Consider the following 15199-nt stretch of genomic DNA (forward strand, 5'->3'; position numbering starts at 1 on the left):
CATGTCCTTCATAAAGCCCATCTAGAGGTGGGTTCTGATGGACCGCTTTTGGATTGAACCCCATCCAAACCAAAGTCAATTTGGATAGATTGGATGGATCAATAAGGCATACTGAATTCGACCAGTGTGGATTTAATGAATTTATATTGAATTTGGTTGAATTGAGCCAATATCTGGTCTATTGATAAAAGATAAGAATATAAGTGTCACTTATCAGATTTGGATTAGAACCAACCTAAATTAAAACAAATTTGAATAAATTGGACAGTCCAGATATTAAATTGGACCGGTTCAAAACATTCAATGGAATGGATTCGACATGATCCATTTGTAATGGACTCACATTGAACTAGGTAGGATTGAACCAAATCCAGTCCAATTGACACCACTAGTCTGATGGTAGGGTCTCAGTAAATACAATTCTGATTTAAGAGAAACAAAATTCCAGAAACTTAGGTAAGATCTATTAGATTACCGTTTTTGAAATATTTCCCAACATATTTCTAAATTTCATGGTTTTTTTATTATCCTAAAAAACAATCTAATTTTTCAAATTATTAAATTTTTGTATACAATTTTCATACATTTGCTAAAGGTATGAGAGATCCAGCATATGGATGGCCGAACCCTATAGGAAGGTTGGCGAAATTTCAAAATTTTATCTCTCTCTCGTCTGGGAATCACATTCCCTATTTTAGAAAACTGCATTTTCAATGATCATTTTTGAAACAAAACCAGACCAGATCTGAAACCAAAGGGAGGAGAGGGATATACCTGAAACAAAGTAACAATAACTCCCAATGAAGGTGTTCATGCCCAACGAAAAAACCAAAACCCGCTTCCACTGAATATGACACTGTGTGTAGTGAAGCAAGATCAACAAGATGGCTCATCAGCAAGAACCGAATTCTTCAGCAAGAATGGATAAAGGGCTGGTGAACACGACTTTAGATTGTTTCTTCAGCCAAGAAACAATATCAAGAACTCTTCTTGATCAGTTCCATAGGTGGAGATCATACTAGGTAGGGATAGCAAGGACAATGGGAGAATTTTGCAAATTATTGTGTGTAAAACTGAGGAATTCGCCCCCTATTTATAGTCTTCTTTGGATCAACCTCCTAATCTAATTAGGAGAGAGTTTCTTGATCCAAATCTAATATTTGGATCTCGACTCTTAAATGGATAAGACATCTTATCCTTTCAGCTAATCTTATTCAGATTATAAATCAGTTCTTGCCTCCTTTTAATTAACCAATTTAAGCCCAGTTCGAATTGGTCTTTAGGCCCATTAAGCCTATGTGCTCATTTACACCTTTAACCTGTTGCCCATTTGGCTCTCTTTGTATGGCGTGAGACCCTTACATCGATCTACACATCAATCACATGGGATCAACCCAGCCTTTGTTACAAGGCCTAGCCAAATTCACTGTAGGAGACAGTGAACACATGAGTCCATCACCATGGGCTCTTAATAGGCCTAACATTTACACTAAATGGTCACATAAATCCCGGGAATTAAAACATTTTGCAAATATTTTGAAATCATAATATATATATGTATATCTCTATATAAATATATTTTGCAAAAACAAATCTCAACATTTGAAATCAACTACCGGCAATTTAAGTTTCCATCAGAGAGAGTGCATCCCCGATCATTCACTTTATCCAACAAAGGGGTTGATCCTATCACTATGATCACCCACTTAGATGATTTCTCGGACTGTTCCAACATACCCAAGTTTTGACCCCTTTTAAGGATATCACTGATTAGCATATCAAAGACATCCCAATCCGACACCTTCTGTAGTACCATAACCGGGTCTAGGGTTTTAAGGATCTCACTGATTAGCATATCAAAGACATCCTAATCCGACACCTTCTGTAGTACCATAATCGAGTCTAGGGGTTTAAGGATCTCACTGATTAGCATATCAAAGACATCCCAATTCGACACCTTCTGTAGTACCATAATCGAGTCTAGGGGTCAAGTGTAACTTTCCAGTTTTGCCCATCCATCTCCAAGGTCCAGAGCAATACTGGAATTTTGGTTCAGTTCAAGGTTTCAAGAAAAACCCACACTCTATGTACCTCAGGTCTCACCCTAGCAACTAAGACAAGCCACCCCAACCAACTTGGCGGCACATCACTGTTAGCCTTGGTAGGATAAATCTCCCAAAATCTCCCCAATTTAAGGATATTACATAGAAACACACCACAATGACATGAATCAATTATATACTTTTATTCATTTACAATAAATGTCAAAATATACATCAATCTTATTAGAGCTAAGGGCATAACTATCTCATAGCTCCCACTTAAACTTAGGTCCAATCGGGTACAAGTCAAAATATACATGTTTCTCAGCCACTTTCTGTGTCAGTGGCTTAGTCAATGGGTCTGCCACATTCTCCGCCGATGCTACCTTTTAACATCAATCTCGTGTAGATCCAGTATTGTCGCACAATAGTGAAAAGGGTGATGTGCTGAACAGAACTACTCCTAATTCCTAAATGAACTTCTTCATCCAGACAACTTCTTTAGTAGCTTCATTTGCGGCAATGTATTCGACTTCGGTCGTGGAATCTGCGATGGAACCTTGTTTGCTGCTTTTCCAGCTAATTGCATAGGCCTCCATTGTAAAGATGTACCCAGATGTAGACTTTATATCATTTGGATCTGACTGGAAATCGGCATCAGTATACCCATGGATCTATAGTGAGCTACCACTGAATACCAAACAAAACTCTTATCCTTCAAATGTATTTCAGTATGCTTTTCATAGCTGTTCAGTGTTCCTATCTTGGGTTAGACTGGTATCTACTTACAACACTCACTGCTTGAGCAATGTCAGGATAAGTGCACAGCATGACATACATGATTCTCCCTACGGCTAAGGCATAGGGAATTTCCTTCATGCCCTCAATCTCCTCAGTAGTCTTGGGAGACATGCCCTTAGAGAGAGTGTCTCCGTGCCCAAAAAGAACATTTCCTTTATTAGAGTTCTCCGTACTGTATCTCTTGACTATTTTGTCAATGTAAGTAGATTGCGATAATCCTATTATCCTCTTCGATCTATCTCTATAGAGTCGAAGCCTCAAGATATAGGTGACTTCTCCAAGATCTTTCATGGAGAATTGCTGTTAAAGCCATACTTTCGCCGTACTTAACATTCATACATTATTCCTAATGAGTATAATGTCATCTACATATAGAACCAAGAATGTAACATTATCCCCACTGGTTTCCTATAAACATATGATTTTTCTGAATTTTGCTCAAAGTCAAACTATTTGATAGTAGAGTCAAACTGGATGTTCCAACTCCTAGAAGCCTAATTCAATCCATAAATGAATCGGTTAAGTTTGCATACCATGTGTTCCTGACCTGCAACAATGAATCTTTGTGGTTGTTGCATGTAGATATCTTCATTAAAATCTCCATTAAGGAACGGAGTTTTGACATCCATTTGCCAAATCTCATAGTTATGTTATGCTACTACAGTTAGCAAGATCCTAATAGACTTCAACATAGCCACCAGCGAAAAGGTTTCCTCGTAGTCGATTCCCTCTTTCTGAGTGTACCCTTTCGCCACAATACGAGCTTTATAGGTCTCAACATTACCATCTGGATTCTTCTTCCTCTTGTAAATCTACTTGCAACCAATTGCTTTCACCCTAGAGGATGGTCTACAAGAGTCCAGACCTTGTTGGTTTCCATTGAGTCCATCTCGGCTTCCATGACATCTATCCACTTCAAGGAATGTATGTCCAACATAGCTTCCACATAAGTCGTGGGATCCTCCTCACTTATCGTGGCTTCCACCAAGTAACTTTCTTGATCATAACCGTAAAGAACAAGAGGCCTGGATACCTGGGTAGACCTTCTAGGTTATGCATCTGGAGCTTGTGGGACATCTCCCACTACTCCTAGGCTCTCCTCATGAAGAACAACTTCTTGTTGAAGATTCTCCAAGATGTAATCTTCTTCTAAGAAACAAGCATTTCGACTGCAAAACACCTTTTGTTCTTTTGGATCATAGAACAAATAACCTACAAAGCCATTGGAGTAACCTAAAAATAGGCAACGGATGGTCTTGGATTCTAATTTGTCAGCACTAGTTCTTTTAATATGTGTTGGACAACCCCAAATCATCAAGTGTCTCACACTTGGTTTCTTACCGGTCCAAAGCTCATACGAATTCTTCAGAACGGATTTGGTTGGAACCTGGTTCAACAAGTAGATTGTAGTCTCTAATGTGTATCCTCAAAAGGATGTAGGTAATTCTAAGTGGACGAGAAGTGATCGAACCATATCCAATAGGGTTCGATTCCTCCTTTCTGACACACTATTTAATTGTGGTGTAGCAGGAGGGGCTAATTAAGATACTATCCCAATGTCCTTTAAGTAGTCTCTGAATTCGTCAGAGAGATACTCACCACCTCGATCTGATCGAAAGGCTTTAATTTCTCTCCCTAATTATTTCTCGACTTCTTGTCTGAACTCCATGAACTTTTCAAAGGATTCAGACTTATGTCTCATTAGGTACATGTAACCATACCGAGAATAATCATTGATAAAGGTTATAAAATAAACATGTTGATTATGTGTCCTAACATTCAGGAAACCACTTATATTAGTATGTATAAGGTCAAGTGTGCTTGTAGATCTTTCAAGCTTACCGTTAAATGGCCGCTCCATCATTATACCCTAAAGGCAAGGTTCACAGGTTGGAAGATCTTCTACAGTTAGAAAATCCAAAGAACCATCCATTTCCAACCTTGTGATATGATCTATATTAATGTGGCCAAGTTGCCACAGGCATATGAGATTAATTGTATCACAAGTCCTCTTTTTGGGGATTATTTCCGACGTAGTTTCAGTAATGTTCGTTTCTAGAGAATGATGGAGAACATAGAGACCATTCTCAAGTTCTCCGTATGCGAGGAATTTGTTATTCCATTTAATAGTAATTACATTACTAAATAAGATAGAATAACCATCCAAACACAATTTTGAAACATAAATCAAATTTCTTCTTAAATTAGGTACGAAAAGACAATCTTTAAGTGCAATTGTTCCTTCTCTGAAAACTAGTTCTACAGTTCCTATTGTTGTATCTGCAACTATTGCAGAATTCCCCAAGTAGAGTGTCACTTCTCCATCACTTAGTCTTCTACTTATTTTGAACCCTTGTAGTGAGTTACACGCATGAGCTGAAGCCCCGGAGTCAATACACCAGGAAGCAGAAGTGACCAACAAATTGGTTTCTATGATATTGAGGACGGTTCATCTTCCAGTGGTCAGTCTATTTGCAAAAGTGATAGACATTTGACGCTTTGTCCTTTTTTTTCTTTTTCGGTTTGTTGGTCTTCTTCTGAGGCTTTTTCTTTGCCCTCCTCTTCTTCTTACCCGGATTGCCACCTTCAACAAGCATGGCTATCGGTTTATCCTTCTTGATCAGTTCTTCAGCCCTTTGCAACATATTATTGAGTTCCTGAAGGCTAACATTTAGCTTAATCATGTTGTAATTCATGATAAACTGATTGAAGGAAGGAGGCAAGGAATTTATGATGGCATCAACCTTGGTGACATGATCTATCCTTGACCCGAGTGCCTCTAGTTTATTAATGTAACCCATCATCTTAAAACAATGGTCATGAACCATCTGGCTCTCGGTCATTTTTGCGGTCATGAGCAGCTTCAAGACCTTCTGACGAGTAAAACGATTCTACTCTTTATACATTATCCTCAAATTATCCAAGAAATTCTTGGACACTTCATTCTAATCGAATTGTCTCTGTATCTGATTGTCGAGGGAGGCTATGATGTAGCATCAGGCAAGAGAATTCTTATCTTCCCATTCTTGATATTCCTTCCTACGTGCCTTAGAAGCCCTATCACCCGGACGATCTGGTGCAAAGTTCTTAGCAACATTGTTCAATTTCTCGAACGTTAATACCAGCATAATGTTACGGTACCAATTAGCATAATTTGGGCCTTTAAGTTTGTTATTGTCTAACAGCTTGGCAAATTGTCCATTTTTCATTTATGATAAAAGGCAAGGCAGATTATTAGTCCACAACCTAATTGATTTATGTCATCACATAGGAAGGGTTTTTAATCTATGTTTCATTTCATTTTGGGCATCTTTGAGATTCCCTCTAATCTCAGTGACGGAAACAATTGTGTCTATGGAAATGTGGGAAACCACATGGGGTGCATGGAGCCAACTGTTTCAGCTGCAATACCCCACCACCTTCTATGAAAGATCTCATCCGCTCATGTTATGAGTTTTCCCTTTAGCTTCTATCAGACAAGGTTCATAGCCATTTTAGGTTAAACCTTTCTATCCAGTAAGAGCTCACCCATCATGTTCACGAACACCAAGGTATCGTGAGAGAGTCTTTCATTTTAGGATAGGCCCCTCCCACATCGGTCTATGACACCCCTATCATCTCATGAAGCAATCCATCCAACTGCATTAGCAGATGGATAGCCCAATTTTATGGTGCATCTCCACCCACCAATATAACCAACCTTTTATACTAATGATGAAAGGCCTTTAGAGAATTCATCATATGAAGTTCCATATCACATGCACTAATATTTAATGGAGGGAATGAAAACCCCCTAGATCTAATTTAGGTCAAACCAAAGTGGCTCCCACTGGCTTTCATAAAATCAGATTCAAAGTGGGCCCAAAACGGATAGGGTTTTGGGGTGTTCCTCTTGAGGAGAAACTGAAGTGGGCCCCACTGAGAAAGGGAGATCATCCAATGATCTTAAGGGCACCATGGAAATGATGTGCATTTAGCCATGGTGTTCAAAAAATCCAATATCGAATTAACATGGGCCAAGCACTTATGGCCCATGTATGTAGCACATCACATCACATACATCACATGCATGGAATCCATAATTGATCCAATCAATTAAATAACTGCAAAACCCATAATTAAATTTGAAAAACTTTCAGCCCATTTAAATCCCATAATATTATCAAATAACATTATCTAGGTATATGGGCTGAACTGCATAGGGCAGTTCGGCCCATATAGCATTTATGTTGAATTCGGTGAAAGTAGTTTTAACAATCCAAAACTGGGTTTTATAGATGTGGGCCGAATTCCATCTTGCAATTATCCATCAACTGCTCGACCCACATAGGAAACTTTAGGGCTGAGAACAACCCCCATCGAACCACAGATTCAGTCCAACCAGTTTGGTCCAGTCTAGTTCGAATTGGTCTAGGGTTTGATGTTTAATCCAATATCCAGTTCAAGAAACATTATCTAAAAATAAAGAAACTGATACATGACAATCAAGAATCAGTAAGAGGGTTGTTCATAAGGCTGCTTCCCTGCAAAACAAAGGTCAGTTCACAGTTTGCAATTTCCAAAACTGCAAATCGCAGATCGCTAAGCCTGAATCTGCAAAATTCTCTCATTTGCGCTTTTAACTTTGTCTTCAAATGAAGTAAAATAAAAAACCTAATTTTTCTATTAATATTACATCAGATTCGAATTCATATACATTCCATCTAAATTTAAAAAAATAATAAAATTAATTACAAACCAAGAATGAATAGGAAAAAACGCAGATGCGCAAATTTCTTGTGCTGCAGAAAGATTTCGATATCCTCCATATGAACAACCCAAAACTCAAGAAATATAAATAGAACAATTCTAAATATATATTAGAATAATAAAGAATTATTTTCAGATCATTCGCCCAAAACTGAGAACCAATTTCCCAGAAAAATTGCTAACTGCGCAAATCTTGTAGAATAGTTTCTATTGATTTGCGCAGATCAAATCTGGTTCAATTTTGACTCAAGAATCGACCATGGATCTGATACCACTGAAGGGATGAGAGATCCATCATAGGGATGGCCGAACCCTGCAGGAAGGTTTGGCAAATTTTCAAAAATTTCTCTCTCCCGTCTGGGAATCACATTCCCTATTTTAGAAAATTGCATTTTCAATGATCATTCTTGAAATAAAACCATACCAGATCTGAAACCAAAGGGAGGAGAGGGACTTGAAACGAAGTAGCAGTAACTCCCAATGAAGTAGGGTCAATAGTGTGTAGTGAAGCAAGATCAGTAGGACGGCTCTTCAACAAGAATAGAGTAAAGGGCTAGTGAGCACGACTTCAAATTGTTTCTTCAGCCAAGAAACAATATCAAGAACTCTTCTTGATCAGTTCCACAGGTGGAGATCGAACTGGGTAGAGATAACAAGAACAAGGGGAGAATTTTGCAAATTGCTGTGTAAGACTGAGGAATTCGCCCCCTATTTATAATCTTCTTTGGATCAGCCTCCGAATCTAATTAGAAGAGAGTTTCTTGATCTAAATATAATATTTGGATCTGGACTCTTAAGTGGATAAAACTTATCTTATCATTTCAGATAATCCTAATCAGATTATAAATCAGTTCTTGCCTCCTTTTAGTTAACCAATTTAAGCCTAGTTCGAATTGGGCTTTAGGCCCATTAAATCTATGTGCTCATTTACACCTTTACCTGCTGCCCAGTTGGCTCTCTTTGTATAGCATGGGACCCTTACATCGATCTACACATCAGCCACATGGTTTCAGCCCAGCATTGTTACAAGGCCTGGCTGAATTCACTGTAGGAGATAGTGAACCCCTGAGTCCATTTCCATGGGCTCTTAATGGGCCCAACATTTACACTAAATGGTCCTCAGGTCCAATCACCATATGAAAACCCAAGGACTATTGGCAGATGCTAGATTAGCCCATCAGGTATTACCCTCAACGGTCTTACACTCAACATCTCAACCCATAATGATCAAACATTGCCCGACAAGAGAGGACCTCTCCCTCAGCTACAAGGAACAGTGCTACACTCTCTAATCATGTGGATCTCAGGAATTAGGTTTCCATCAGAGAGAGTGCATGCCCAATCATTCACTTTGTCTAGCAAAGGGGCCGATCCTGTCACTATGATCACCCACTCAAATGAATTCTCGGACTGTCTCAACATACCTAGGTTTTGACCCCCTCTAAGGATCTCACTAATTGGCATATCAAAGACAGGTCAATCTAATACCTAATGCAGTACCGTCATCGAGTCTAGGGGTCAGTGTAACTTTTTAGTTTTTCCCATCTATCTCTAAGGTCCAAGGTAATACTGGAATTTTGGTCCAATTCAAGGTTCCAAGAAAAACACACACTCCATGTACCTCAGGTCTCACCCTAACAGCTGAGACAAGCCACCCCAACCAATTTGGCGGCATATCAGTGTCAGCCTTGATAGGATAAATCTCCCCAGATCTATCCAATGGTTGTGAAGATTTTAAATTAACACGAGTCTCATAAGTGTCAAGTTTAAGGGTATTACACAGAAACACACCACAATGACATGAATCAATTATGTACTTTTATTCATTTACAATAAATGTCAAAAGATACATCAATCTGATTGGAGCTAAGGGCATAACTGTCTAACATTTGTTGTATAGAAATGGCAACAAGGTGGGGTTGGGTGTGGCAAGGCTCCCCGTCCCCAACCCCCAACTTTTTAAGTATATGTTTGGCATCTGAGACAAGTTACCCCAACCAACTTGGCGGCACATCAGTGTCAGCCTTGGCAGGATAAATCTCCCTAGATCTATCTAATGGTTGTGAATATTCTAAACTAACATGAGTCTCATAAGTGTCCGGTTTAAGGGTATTACACAGAAACACACCACAATAACATTAATCAATTATGTACTTTTATTCATTTACAATAAATGTCAAAAGATACATCAATCTGATTGGACCTAAGGGCATAACTGTCTAACATTTGCTATATAGAAATGGCAACAAGGTGGGGTTTGGGGTGGCAAGGCTCCCCATCCCCAACCCCCAACTTTTTAAGTATATGTTTGGCATCGATGCTGCAAATGCAACACCGTTTTCTGATGTGTGGGTTGGAAGCACTGTTTTCTCAGAAAATGGTGTCTTTTTTTTTGTTTGGAATCGTTATTGCTAGGTAGGACGTTTCTTGGAGCAACAACTTTTTCTGTTTGGTACCAATGCTCCAGGAAACATTTTCTGCACTTCCACCCATTATCTAGTGCCACATCACTGCCATGTTGGCAGCAACGAACCGCAGCTCCAGGAAATGCCAAATTTGGCATTGCTCCAAGCCATGCCTTCCGGATTTCCAAAGCATGGCTTGGAGCACCATTTTTTCCTACGTGGCGCTGATGTGGTGCCATTTTCAGGAGCAAGGGCAATGGTTCCAAACAGACGCTAAATTAATCTCCTTTCTCAACTCCAATCACAGTCAAGAAAAATTTTAGCATCCATCCCCAATAGAGCCAGGTTTCCCATTGGACCCAAATCGTCACATTTATATAATATTACAAATTTCATCTAACATATATACATATATTTAATACATATAATTGGGTCAGGATAAAGACTTTACTCCCTATCCTTACTCTTCCTCAATCGGGTATCTCTATTAATCTCTATCCCTATCCCCACCAAGATAACCTCCATCCCGTCTCTGTTGGGTCAAGTAACCGGTGGAGATGGGAAAATTGTCTTCCCTATTGTTGTGTAGGTCTTTTTAGTTAAATAAATAATTAATATTCCTATAAATGTATCGCTATTTTCATTCATAGAGTAAACACTCAATACAACGACTTGTATTTAGCACTAGAGAATCCTGGAGGCAAAAAAACCTGGATCATTGCATTTTAGGGGAGTTCACATCTCTACCCCACAAGGAGCTGCCCCACAGCACATCCCCACCATGTATTGTGAACATTTCCCGATGATAGTACCAGTCCTAATGATGTTATCATTGGGAGATATTCCCAATACACGGCGAGGATGTGTTGTGGGGCGGAGATGTGATCTCATTTTAGGGAAGACAAAATCAAAGCCTATCCACTCAAGACTGTTTAGGGTAGGCAGCAAGTAGAGGGCCCTGTGCCCTTGTCCATGGTGAAAAAGTAGGGGTGCAAGTTGGGCGGGCAAGGCTAGGTAAAAGTTCCACCCATGCCTACTACTTAGAATTGGGCATAAGGCCTGAGCTTAGCTCAAGTCTGAGGTCAAGTCTTAACTACAATCTTGGCTCAGCTCAAACTGAAATTTGATGTACTTGGATTGGACCCGGGCTTGGGTTGGCTTTGGGTTGGTTAATCAACTCACATTAAAATTTAGGGTAAATTGCTAAATCCACCCCTGAAGTTTCTGATCATTGGTGCAACCTCTTCTAAAGTTTAGTAATTGTAATCGCCTCCTCTAAAGTTTCCAGCTAAGTTGCAACTAGACCCACTTGGTAGAACATTCTAACAAGAGGCATGAAAATGTCTAAAATACCCATGCAGTTGCTTTTGACCAAAATGTTTATTTTTCAAATTTTCTCTTCATATCAATCGTTATCCCAAACCCTTCTAATATGTTTTCTGAAATTGATTTATTTTTCAAATTTTTCCTTCATACCAAATTGCTCAAAGGTAAAGTTGCAACTTCAAACTCTTTATTTTATAAAGATTTTTCTATAGAAATCAGCCTCAATATTAACTACATGGGTATTTTAGACATTTTGCACCTCTTGTTAGATGATTCTAGCAGAGGGTCAACTTGCAAATGTGTCATAAAATTCAAGGGAGGTGATTACAATTATCAAACTTTAGGGGAGGTTTTAGCAATTTACCCTAAAATTTAATATAAAGGTGCTTGTATGTATTTATATATACATAGGTGGGTTGGGCTTGGGTGAGGATAAGGTACAGGCCAGGTTTGTTTTTCAAAGGTTTGATCCGAGTCTGGCCCCGAAAAATAAAAAAGATGCCTTTGGGCCCAGGCCAAGCCCAAGGCCCTAAAATCCAAGCCTAGGCCATCTAAAATTACAGTCTCGGTCAGTCCAGGCTCGAGTTAGGCCCGCCCAAGTTGCACCCCTGTGAAAAAGCCAAGTAAATATTAACAGTTTTTTTATTAACTTAAGTTATTAAAGATATTTCATATTTACAGGGGATTTTTATTAACTTAATTCTCTCGTCTTCTGAAGACAAGTGTTAATCAATGAAGTTAAAGATTGATTAAATGCAATCTAGCCTCTTATACTATAATTTAGGGAGTGCGAGTCCAGTGCACCCATGGGTGCACTGGACGAGTGCACCAGTGCACCCACGGGTCACGTTCGACCACGTCGACCAAGGGAGAGAACGCATAACGTTAACGGTAAAAGGCCCGTTAACACGAGTTCGGTGGTTCAATCGGACACAAACCAGCCACAAAAAGACAAAGTTAAATCAAAAGAGCCCCAACTGAGATTATCTTCAAACCTCAAAACGGTAAAACACGAAAACGACATCTGAGATTAGTTAGGTTTCTTTCATAGTTCCGCGTTACAACAACCCGATATCGGATCATGAAATCTTCTTTTGATTACAGAGATAAAGCTTTTGGAATTCAAGCCATCGACAATCGCTGCATCGGCACTTCTCTCTGCCTTTCATGAGTTCTTTCCCTTGCAATTTCCCTGCTTCAAGAAAGCTATTTCTTCTTGTGTATATGTAAATAAAGCATTTCCCCGTTCTATCGATAGTCTTGATTCTTGAAGACAAATATCTGATTTAATGATTTATAACTTCCTTTTTTTCCTGTAAATTTAATTTATAATCATTTACAGCATTTTTCAATTGCAGGAAAACCTGTTCGACATGGTGATAGATGACTACGAATCGGCGTTCAGTGTTGTTTCGAGCTCAGACATGCCAGACAATGTGCTTGATCAGCAATACTCTAGCACGGAAAGCGAGAAGACCGGCCCTACCATAGCTACCACTGTTATAAGAGCAAGCGAAAGAGACATTAAGCGACAAAAGATCAGCGATTTCTGCAGAGATAATACGTTCCAGCTTTTACAGATACAACAGTGCTACCGTGCCTCATAGTCATATGCTACAACGAGAATTACCGGTCCAGAGAACAGCACAGCGGCACCAAGCATTGAAGAGAGAGAGAGATCATCTCCAGAAATCAAATTACTATTTCTCGATCACATATGGCTGCTTACCTCTCCAACTCCACTGAAAATAGACGGAGAATCGATAAAATAGATGAAATGGTCTTTTTGTTGAAATTGTCATCGTTCTGTGTAGAGATTAAAAACAAAAGACACAACGAAACTTCGAAATGAAGGACTACTAGGGATTTGTGTCCAGTTGAACCGCTGAACACGTGTTAACGGAGCCTTTTACCGTGAACGTTATGCGTTCTCCCACCTGGTCGACGTGGTCTAACGTGATCCGTGGGTGCACTCGTGCAGTGCATCCATGGGTACAGAACGGGATTGGGTCATCGATAAAACCTCTTTTGAAGTTTGGTAATTGTAATCATCTTTTCTGAACTTTTTGACACAACTGCAAATAGATTCGCTTTATTAGAATCTTTCAAAACGATGTCCAAAATACTGTACATTTATTATTGAGGCTGCTTCTAAAAAGAATATAAATTTTATTAAAACAAAAAAAAAGAATTTAAATTTTCAACTTTACCATTTAGTGATTGATATGAAAGGTAAATTTGAAAAACATCAATTTCTAAAAAGAGATTGGAAGGATATAGGAAAGTGATTTTATGTAGAGGAAACATGGAAAATAAATATTTTAGTCAAATTAATTGCATAGGTATTTTGGACATTTTCATGCCTTTTTTTAGAGAATTCAAACAAAAGGAATCTACTTACAACTATGTTAGAAAGTTCAAGTGAGGTGATTGCTAATGCAAAACTTCAGGGAAGCTTTTAGCAATTTAAACCAATTTGTTTGATTATATCACTATTCCTAGGGAACAATTTTTGTAATTAACTAAACTAAAACATACATCAAGTTTAACCTAGAAGGATTCGTGAAGTTAATTAGGGGAAGCCTTTGGGTCAATTTTTGAATTAACTTGTTGAGTAAATGAAGAAAGCAGGCAAAAGATGAAAATGAATTCTTCTAAGTATACAAATTCCATTCAATTCAATAGAGTCAAAATGCAAAACTCCATTTCTCCCTAACAATTGCAATCCGCTCAAGCTGGTGATGTTATACACTGTATGCCCCTAGCTCCAATTAAATTGATGTACAGAAACATTTATTGTAAATGAATAAAAGTACATAATTATTTCATGTTTTAGTTGGTTTGTATCTATATAATTACCCCTAAACTGGACACTTACAAGACTCGTGTTAGTTTAGAATATTCTCAGTTGTTGGATAGACTTGGGGAGTTTATCCTGTCAAGACTGACACTAATGTGCTGCCAAAGAAGTTGGGGCAGCTTGTCTCAACTACTAAGGTTGGACCCAAAGCACACGTAGTGTGTGTTTGTTTGAAACATTGAACCCAGACCATTTTCCAGTTATACCCTAGACCTTGGAGATTGATGGGCAAAACTGAAAAATTACACCTAACCCCTGGACTTGATTATCGTATTGCACTGGGTGTCGGATTGGACTATCTTTAATATGCTAATTAGTGATATCCTTTGGGGGTCAAAGCCTAGTATGTTGGGGCAGTCTGAGAATTCACTCGGGTGGATGATCATAGTGATAGGAACAACCCCTTTGTCAAACAAAGTGACTGAACGGGACTACACTATCTCGGATGGAAACCAAAGCTACCGACAATCGATTTCAACCATGTTTGAGATTTGTTTTGCAAAATATATTTATACAATAATATATATATATATATATTATGTTTAAAGTAAAAGTGTTTGCAAATGGTTTTAATTCCCAAGAACCATTTAAGTAGAGAATGCAACACTGCACTTTGCAGTCAGGGGAGAGGTTCTTCCCTGTCAGGTAGTGTTTTGATCATTATGGGTTGAGAGGTTGAGTGTAAGGCACCATTTAAGGGATGTTTATATGATGGGCTATATTTTACTTAAATCCATTATCCTTTGGCCTTCATAGGATGGCTGGACTCAGTGATCAATTAATTGTAAATGCTGGGCCCATTAAAAGCCCATACTGATGGACTCAAGGGTTCACTACATTTGGTAGTGAATTCAGCCAGGTCTTTTCACAAAGGCTGAGCCGAACCCATGTAAGCTTATGTAAGGTCATTGTTGGGGTCCCACGCCATACAAATTAAACCTAAATGGGCCAGCAACTACCTAGGGACTTGATCCACTTGCTAAATGGGCCTAAAGCCCATGATTAATTGGATTAAT

At 38.8% G+C, this 15199-nt stretch overlaps 1 long non-coding RNA gene across 1 annotated transcript; it reads left to right on the forward strand.

The window, feature by feature from the left end:
• The first annotated feature begins 12150 nt into the window (after window positions 1-12150).
• On the forward strand, window positions 12151-13407 carry LOC148875372 (uncharacterized). Its single transcript, XR_016105503.1, has 3 exons — window positions 12151-12327; window positions 12428-12549; window positions 12682-13407. It is a non-coding gene; the product is annotated as an uncharacterized LOC148875372 (long non-coding RNA).
• Window positions 13408-15199: the final 1792 nt, after the last annotated feature.

The sequence above is a fragment of the Nelumbo lutea genome, chromosome 1 (genome assembly GCF_056320005.1).
Source record: "Nelumbo lutea isolate HS-2025 chromosome 1, American lotus-T2T, whole genome shotgun sequence".
Classification (NCBI taxonomy): Eukaryota; Viridiplantae; Streptophyta; class Magnoliopsida; order Proteales; family Nelumbonaceae; genus Nelumbo; species Nelumbo lutea.